This window comes from Bos javanicus, chromosome 1 (assembly GCF_032452875.1).
Source record: "Bos javanicus breed banteng chromosome 1, ARS-OSU_banteng_1.0, whole genome shotgun sequence".
Classification (NCBI taxonomy): Eukaryota; Metazoa; Chordata; class Mammalia; order Artiodactyla; family Bovidae; genus Bos; species Bos javanicus.
In genome coordinates this window covers 106,726,114-106,735,842 of record NC_083868.1, presented here as the reverse complement: position 1 = coordinate 106,735,842, position 9,729 = coordinate 106,726,114, and the positions used below count along the sequence as shown (strand labels likewise).

Sequence of the window (9,729 nt, the reverse complement as noted above, 5' to 3'; positions counted from 1 at the left end):
AGATCTTGTTATTACCATTGAGCTCTGGAGAAAGGGGATTTGTTGACATGGAGGTACTTACTGATGACTCAAGACTTAACCTCTGGCAGAGACACTGGAATCAGTTTGAAGTGTTGTGATGGTGGTTTGAAACCTGAACATAATGAAAGCTTACCGTAACTGAACTGGAGTTTCCAGAACTTCCTTGCCATGGAATTGAGTTGGATCTTGGCATAGGAAATATTAGAATAGATTTACTATGGAAAGTCTAAGAACTCTTAACCTGTGTTTCCCAGGAGGGCCAGCTGCACTTGCTTTACTTAGATAATAAGAAATGCACTGGTGAGAAGCCACTGACATTTACCCGAAAAGTCTGGTCATTGCTGTTTTCTGCAAGTTGTATGGTTGGTATCTTGAAATGGAACTCCTAGATATCAATGGGGATGTTGGGAGTCTAGAATGGTAGAGGTAGATAGCATTTGAGTATCGGAGGCAAAACTGTGTAGTTACTGCAGCAAGGCCAGAGTGCTGTGGGGGCCTTGGTCTACAGTATCTACAGCGATGTCTGAAAGATGACAATGTTCCTACATGTGAGATGGGTGAGTGTCCAAGTGAGGTGGTGCTTAATTTTGGAACATTAACTTTATCAGTTTTGTTACAATGATACATAGTAATTGTAAAAAATTACCATTTTGGGGACCATTCATCCAGATTTCTCTCTGTGATTTTGTTTATAATTTTTCAGGTGTAGGATCTGGTTGTATGTGTTATTCTTGAACTATATTTTTAGGCCAATATTTTGTAGTCATCTTTCCTTATCAATAAAGATAAACATGCTAGAGAGTTCTGAAGATATAAAGACAGCATGACATAGTTTTAAGCACCTAGACGTTGAACCAGACTGCTTGAATTCAAATGCTAGTCCCATCAATTTCTAGCTTTGTGAAATTAAGTTGAATTCTATGTCTCAGTTTGCACATCTCTAAATTGGGTAAAACAGCGCTATCTTCTTTTTAAGATTATTGCAACAATTAAATGAGTTAATATATACTTAGATCAATGCTTGACAAGTGTTGCTGTTATTAGTTATTGCTTTATAGTCTCCCAATAATGGGCATTTAAATTATTGGTCTCTTTTAACTTGTGTAAGAAATATTGCAGTGAACTTTTTGCCCTTATATCTTCTTATATCTGTGTGATTATCTTCTTAAGAACATTCCTAGAAAAATTGGATTTCTAGAGCAACAGTCATGACCCTTTTCCTGAATGATACTTTTTATATTTTCTAGACTTTACCACAAGTTTCTAGCTTGAGAATTGTGTACTCCCCAGTCTATATTTGTAAATATGGATGTGTCCTTTAATCTCTTTTTAATTATTAAATAGGAATTTGAACCCAAGCAAGAGGAAATTAGAAAACATGGGCTCAGATGATCATTTGGTGCTTTGTGACTGAAATTGCTTTTAATTTTATCCTCTGCATGTTTTAGCTTGAATGCAGCAGCACTGGATCTCAACCAAGGGTCTTATTTTCAGAACAAGTCAGTTAAATCAGTGACCTTGTACTGTGACCTTACATGGCCCATGTAAGGGCCATGCTCCTTTGAAAAGGGGTTTCTGCAACATGACCCCACAGTTGAATGGATAATACCTGAGTCTTAAGAAAAATATTTCATTGATCCCCCCACCTCTGCACCCAGATATAGCGTTTAGATGCTTCCATTTCTGTCACGTTTATATCTTATCTGATCCTTATGGCAATGGTTGCTGGCCAGACACTATAACTCCCACGTGGCTGCTGCTGCGGGGGCGGGGAGCGGAGAAGGCAGACGTGGTCCTGGGCAAGGACAAGTGCAGGGAGCAGCAGCTGCTGTCATTGCCCTTGTCCCACATCTGCGTCTTCATAAAGAGCTCCCCCGTGAGGTGTCCAGAAAGCCCTGGTGCTCACGGCCAAGGTCACGCAACATTGTTCACTATCTCACCACCTATTCCTGTAGCAACCCGAGTGGAAAAGAAAAGAAAGCACTCACAGTGATTTATCAAATACCGCAGAGGAATCGGAAACTTTTTAGCCTCTTGCAGATACACCATCAAGGACGATTTTAGCTAGTAGATATCTGAAAATGTTGAAGAGGGAAGAGGAGGAGAATGACAACAGCGATGAGAGCGATGACGACCATGTGGAATCCTAAACCAAAAGGTGCTTTGAAGCTCAGCCTGGTGAGGGCCCGCGAGGATTAGCTCCTGTACTCTCAAGCAGGCAGTAGTCAGTTCACTCTTCAGAAACCTGGCGGACGTTGTATTCTTTCCTGGCTGAGATGGAGCATAATGTACCTCTGCCATAAACAGCCCAAAGGAAAGAAACCCAGATAGCACCTTCTTCCCCAGACCGTCAATGCAGCTCGAGTGGGAGGGAGGGACGGATATATGGCTGCGAACCCTTGGGCACGGCCAGCCTGCAGCGGTAAGCTCTAGCGGCAAAGACGAGTTTTCTTCACCTCCTAGTTTACAGATGAGCTTCCCTGGTGATTCAGTGGTAAAGAATTCACGTGCCAATGCAGGAGACCTGGGTTCAATCCCTAGGTTGGGAAGACCCCCTGGAGAAGGAAATGGCAAGCCTCTCCAGTATTCCTGCCTGGAAAATCCCATGGACAGAGGAGCTGGCAGATTACAGTCCATGGGGTCTCAAAAGAGGGGTCTCAAGAGTCAAACATGACTTACCGATTAAACAACAACTAGATTACACATAGATTTTGGAGAACTTCTAAATATGTGTAAATTCCCATATGTATATTTTGAGATTAGTTCTTGTAACAACTAGATTCTGCTTTAGTATGTTTAATATGTTGAAACTACATGTTTTAAATATGTAGCCTATGGGTAGTATGTTACCTTTAAATTTTTGTACTTCAAGAAAATTTGTTTGAGGCTCATTCCCTAGGAGTGCTTAAAATAGACAATAATCACATCACCTAGGTCAGTTTGTGGAGATTTTATCTGAAGGCAGAGGAATGAGCTACCTAGAATTTTTATGCATTTTATTCCTTTGGTGATTCACTAATATGGCTCAGTCATCCTTGAAACAATATTCCAATCCTAGACTTTGATCCCAAGTCACATGTGAACCTTTAAAGTGTTGTTTATATCCATTCTACATTTTGTTTCCTAAAAGTTTCATTCTGTAATGAGTTAATTATGCAATGTCATTCAACTTCAAAGTCATTCTAGTTGGTTTTATTAAAAATGTAGATGCTCTTTAAAAAAAAAAAAAACAAGAAGAAAATAGTTACTGGCTTGCTTCACTTCCCATGGCTCCTTGTCTCTGAGTCTCTGAACTGTTTATTTCCTTCTAGGACAAAGGACGGAGAAGGCAATGGCAACCCACTCCAGTACTCTTGCCTGGAAAATCCCATGGATGGAGGAGCCTGGTGGGCTGCAGTCCATGGGATCTCGAGGAGTCGGACGCGACTGAGCGACTTCACTTTCATTTTTCACTTTCATGCATTGGAGAAGAAAATGGCAACCCACTCCAGTGTTCTTGCCTGGAGAATCCCAAGGACGGGGGAGCCTGTTGGGCTGCCGTCTATGGGGTCGCACAAAGTTGGACACGACTGAAGCGACTTAGCAGAAGCAGCAGCAGGACAAAGGAGCTTAATCCTTCCACTCTGTGTTTTCTGCCCCTCTAAGGATATCTTTACCTTTACTCTCTGCCCTTCTAAAAGTTAACTTACTCTTTTCTTGAAACTTTTTTTCCTAACCTAAGCTCTGAGTGCCTCTCTCTAAGCTCTGTTTCTGTGTAACAGTCCTGTTTTAGGGATTTCATCGTTCCTCTCTTTGCAGTGTTCTAGCAGCTGGTTCCTTCTCTTTGCAGTGTTTTAGCAGATGGAAGCATGGGAGGTGGTGAAGTCAGGCATTCAGATAGATTCAAACTGGTCTCAATTCATGTTTTTATGAGTTCATTCTTCATTTATGCTTCCATTCATGTTTTCACATAGGTATTATTCACTTGCTTGGTCATTATTCACTTATTCCTGCATGAAATATTAATACATTCTACCATCTGCATTCAATTCTCACACATTCATCTCAACACTCATTCATTCATTTATGCCTTTATTCATTCAGTTATTGAATTCATTTACATAACATTTATTTATTTTAAAGATTTTTAAAATGTGGACCATTTTTAGTCTTTATTGAATTTGTTACAATATCACTTCTGTTTTATGTTTTAGTTTTTTGGCCATGAAGCATGTGGAATCTTAGCTCCCCAACCAGGGATTGAACCAGCACCCCCTGCAAGGGAGGGCAAAGGCTAAACCACTACACCACCAGGGAAGTACCCGTTTACATAGAATTTATATACTCAACAATTTTTTAATTAATTTTTTTTATGTCAGCCAGGAAAGCAGGAAACCAATGGCACATTTAAATCAGGATAATTGAAGGGATTATGAGAAATAGATGGGGAAACAGTGGAAACAGTGTCAGACTTTATTTTGGGGGGCTCCAAAATCACTGCAGATGGTGATTGCAGCCATGAAATTAAAAGACGCTTACTCCTTGGAAGGAAAGTTATGACCAACTAGATAGCATATTAAAAAGCAGAGATATTATTTTGCCAACAAAGGTCCGTCTAGTCAAGGCTATGGTTTTTCCAGTAGTCATCTCCGGATGTGACAGTTGAACTATAAAGAAAGCTGAGTGCCAAAGAATTGCTGCTTTTGAATTGTGGTGTTGGAGAAGACTCTTGAGAGTCCCTTGGACTGCAAGGAGATCCAACCAGTCCATCCTAAAGGAGATCAGTCTTGGGTGTTCTTTGGAAGGACTGACGCTGAAGCTGAAACTCCAATACTTTGGCCACCTCATGCGAAGAGTTGACTCATTGGAAAAGACTCTGATGCTGGGAGGGATTGGGGGCAGGAGGAGATGGGGATGACAGAGGATGAGATGGCTGGATGGCATTACCGACTCTATGGACATGAGTTTGAGTGAACTCCGGGAATTGGTGATGGACAGGGAGGCCTGGTGTGCTGAGATTCATGGGGTCGCAGAGAGTCGGACACAACTGAGCGACTGAACTGAACTGAACTGAATTGAAGGGATTATTTACAAAGGCTTCGGCAGAGTATAGGAAAACCACAAGGATTAGTGCAAGACTAACACTTTGGCCCCCTGATGTGAAGAAATGACCATTTGGAAAAGACTCAATGCTGGGAAAGATTTAAGGCAGGAGGAGAAGGGGATGGCAGAGAATAAGATAGTTGCATGGCATCATGGACTTGATGGACATGAGTTTGAGTAAACTCCGGGAGTTGGTGATGGACAGGGAAGCCTGGCGTGCTGCAGTCCACAGGGTCACAAAGAGTCGGACACGACTGAGCGACTGAACTGAACTGAAGTGTAACACTCTGGAGCTAACGACAGCCAGACCCGGTTACCATCTCTGGCTCTGAAAGGAAAAGGGGGAGAATAATTGAGACTTTTCATTGTGGTATCCCTGCCTGGATGGGAGAGAATCTGGGCATAAATACCAGATTGAATTCTCCTTCCTTTGGCAGATCTTTTGCCAATGCCTCCACTCTACAAGTATTTTCTGCATGGGAACTATGTCAGTGTGCGACACAGAGGACAGAGGCAGTCGGCACTAGTCAGCCTTCTGGGGGCAGGGCAGGATGAAGGTTGGTGGAGAACGTATCTGGAGAGGCAAAGAAATGGAGAGAGCAGTCCCCATGCTCTCTGAAGTTCTGAAGCTAGTCAGCAATGCATCTTCCCTCTTCTTCTTTTATAATTAAAAAATACTGTATTTATTTAAAAAAATTAAAAATTATTTTCCCATTGAGGTTATTAAAGAATACTGAGCAGAATTCTGTGTGCTGTACAGTAAGTCCTTGTTGGTAATCTATTTTAAATACAATGGGATGTACATGTCAATCCCAAACTCCCAATCTCTCTTTTCCTTTCTTATTACTGAGAAAGAACCAGTAAGAATGGGCAAAAAAATTCCTGCTTAGGAAATTACTTTCATCACAGAAAGCCACATAGACTAGAGTCAGCCTGGTTACACATGCTGGCTATCTTGGATTTTGCTTTTTTGGGAAAGTCTTTCCGGTTCTTCCATCACCCCCATCCCAAAAAAGTGCTGTTTCCTACAACAATGTTTTAACGATAAATTGTGTCTGGATGACTGCATTCTGCATTCTACACACCTTGATTATCTTAGCCAGGGCCTGGCAAAGAGTAAATGTCAAACGCAACAGTGAAAGAACACCTGGGTGCTGAAGCATCAAGATGCTGTGAATTTCTTCCACTCTACCACAAGGTGGCAACAGTTACCATGGTCCAATTTTCTTATCTGCAGGACTCAGGCACACATCTTCATCCACTATCCTGTGAATAGAAAAAATCTATTCTTAAAACTCAACATTAAAAAAACTAAGATCATGGCATCTGGTCCCATCACTTCATGGCAAATATAAGGGTAAAAAGTGGAAACAGTGACATTTTATTTTCTTGGGCTCCAAAATCACTGTGAACAGTGACTGCAGCCATGAAATTAAAAGTCCCTTACTCCTTGGAAGGAAAGCTATGACAAGCCTAGCCAGCATACTAAAAAGCAGAGATATCACTTTGCCGACAAAGGTCTGCATAGTCAAAGCTATGGTTTTTCCAGTAGTCATGCCTGGATGTCAGATTTGGACCATAATGAAGTTTGAGTGCCGAAAAATCGATGCTTTTGAATTGTGGTGCTGGAGAACATTCTTGAGAGTCTCTTGGACTGCAAGGGGATCAAACCAGTCAATCCTAAAGGAAATTAATGTGGAATATTCATTGGAAGGACTGATGCTGAAGCTAAAGTTCCAATGCTTTGGCCACCTGATGCCAAGACTCTTTGGAAAAGACCCTGATGCTGGGGAAGATTGAAGACAGAAGGCACAGGGGAAGACAGAGGGTGAGATGGGTGGATGGCATCACCAACTCAATGGACATGAATTTGAACAAACTCCAGGAGAGAGTGGAGGACAGGGAAGGCTGATGTGCTGCAGTCCATGGAGTCTTAAAGAGCTGGACTTGACCTATAGACTGAACAACAACAAAATTTTAAAATAACTATATCAAGGAGAGAATAATACACTGATGGTGAGGAAGAGAAAAACAATTGCATATCTACTTTCACTAATATTATTAGATATGGCACTGTAAATTTTACTTTAAACAGCATTTGAAAAACATTACTAAATTTCTGAAACAAAATTGGCCTCTGTGCAAATGTTAGATAAACAAATGGATTATCCCTGCCCTATACGGTTCCTAGCTATATAATTTGTTCACCCAAAGTCTCTTCTCTGGGCTCTTCCCATACACCTGGCCCTTTTTCTTGCCCTCAACGTTAACAAGTCCCATAGGTTCAGGTTCTCAGTGACTTGCTTCTGTTCCCTCTTCTCTGCAGCCACCTCTATCTGTGCAGAAACTATATACTGTGCTTCTTATACTGGCCTGTGGATGCTGAAATTCATCCCTGTTTCTAGTCTTTTTAACTCTTGAAGAATGGCACCATTTTTTAGAAATTGTTGCTGAATGTTCTTTACAAGCTCAGGGATGAAGCTGTCCTAGTGAGGTGAAGTGTAATTTATCTAGTTTTTTTTTTTTCTTTTTTTAAATACTTACATTTCTTGAATGTTTTAGAAACAATGTAGAGCGTTGTGCCTGCATATTTTTTAATCTGCAGAAAACTTGCTTCTATTTTACTACGTTTGCACTTTGGCAAAGATTACCAAGACTTGTCTAACACTTACCAACAATTCTGGATTTAGCAATAAAATTTTCCCCTATAGTTTAAAATAAACTATGTCCAAAGGATTAAGAAAAATAATGCTAAATAAGATCAGACTTTTTTTTTTTTAATAATCAAGGGGTCTCTCAGTCAGTCAGTTCATTCACTCAGTTGTGTCCGACCCTTTGCGACCCCATGGACTGCAGCACGCCAGGCTTCCCTGTCCATCACCAACTCCAGGAGCTTGCTCAAACTCACGCCCATCAATTTGGTGATGCCATCCAACCATTTCTTCTTCTGTTGTCCCCTTCTCCTCCTGCCTTCAATCTTTCCCAGCATCAGGGTCTTTTCTAATGAGTCAGTTCTTTGTATCCGGTGGCCAAAATATGGGACTTCAGCTTCAGCATTAGTCCTTCCAGTGAATATTCAGGACTGATTTCCTTTAGGATGGGTGGTTGGATCTCCTTTCTATCCAAGGGACTCTCAAGAGTCTTCTCCAACTCCACAGTTCAAAAGCATCAATTCTTTGCTGCTCAGCTTTCTTTATAGTCCAACTCTCACATCCATACATGACTACTGGAAAAACCATAGTTTTGACTAGATGGACCTTTGTTGGCAAACTAATGCCTCTGCTTTTTAGTATGCTGTCTAAGGGGTCCCTACAGAAGATGGATAAGAAACCATGGGGGTGGATGGCTGGACCATGAGTAATTCCTGAAGCTGAGAAGAGGAGCCTAAGAGCTCAGAGCAGGAGGAAGGGGTGAGATGGGTAAAATTTTCAGCTTCTCAACACAGAAGACTTAAGAACTTAAAAAATTTCAGTTAAGGTGTCTGCCTTAGTAAGAGACAAGAATAAGATGAGCAGTAGGGAGAGAACAAAGAAAAGAACGAGGCACATCCACAGTTGTGTTGGTGTACACTGGAGCCTGGCAGTGAGTGGAGAGAGTCCCTAATATGTTGCCTCTCCTGAATCTTCCAGGCTTTTCTCATTGCTGAGGGAGAGCTCACACTCATTGACCACCTACCGTGTCCCAGGAACCATATTAATCTTTTCCATATTATATCACTTGAGTTTTATAATCATTCCACATCAAAGTACAATTCTCAAAAAGGTAAAAACATGATTTTCACAGGAAGATATAATGAATGTGTGTCAAAAATATATTCCACTCATTATGAATGAACTAGTAAGATGGCAAAACTGATTTCCAAGACCATTTGAGGAAGAGGGGTATATGTAGCATACCAGGAAAGGAATCCTTAAAAGATTGTTAATGTCTACAGATAATAAAATGGTTACCTTTGTTTTTATTATATTTGTACTGGACAGCAATCTGCAAGTTAAAATGTAACTCCATATTTTGGGGCCTCTAATCAAAAAGCAAATTGGAAAGTCAAACAAAGGTATATTCTAGGGAATGAGTTCTGGGCCAGGCCTGATTAAATGCTGACCAAGCATGACACTGAGAGGACATGAAGTTACTCTCTTTACTTACAGTTTTTGTTTAGTCTCCAGTCTTTCCCTCTCTAGACTGAAAACTCCACGGAGTCAGAAACTGGTGTGTCTTGTCTTTTTCACCATGGTGACAATCATGCAAGTATGTAATACACACTGACAGGCCCTAAGTATGCGGTGAATAAATGTCTGGCTGAATTGAATTGAGTTAAGCAACAGTTAGAACTGGACATGGAACAACAGACTGGTTCCAAACTGGAAAAGGAGTTCATCAAGGCTGTATATTGTCACCCTGTTTATTTAACTTATATGCAGAGTACATCTTGAGAAACGCTGGACTGGAAGAAACACAAGCTGGAATCAAGATTGCTGGGAGAAATATCAATAACCTCAGATATACAGATGACACCACCCTTATGGCAGAAAGTGAAGAGGAGCTCAAAAGCCTCTTGATGAAAGTGAAAGTGGAGAGTGAAAAAGTTGGCTTAACACTCAACATTCAGAAAACGAAGATCATGGC

General features: G+C 41.0%; 1 pseudogene; it reads left to right on the top strand.

Moving 5' to 3' along the window:
• The first annotated feature begins 574 nt into the window (after nt 1-574).
• LOC133252807 (chromatin accessibility complex protein 1-like) lies at nt 575-2,171 on the top strand (annotated as a pseudogene).
• Nucleotides 2,172-9,729: the final 7,558 nt, after the last annotated feature.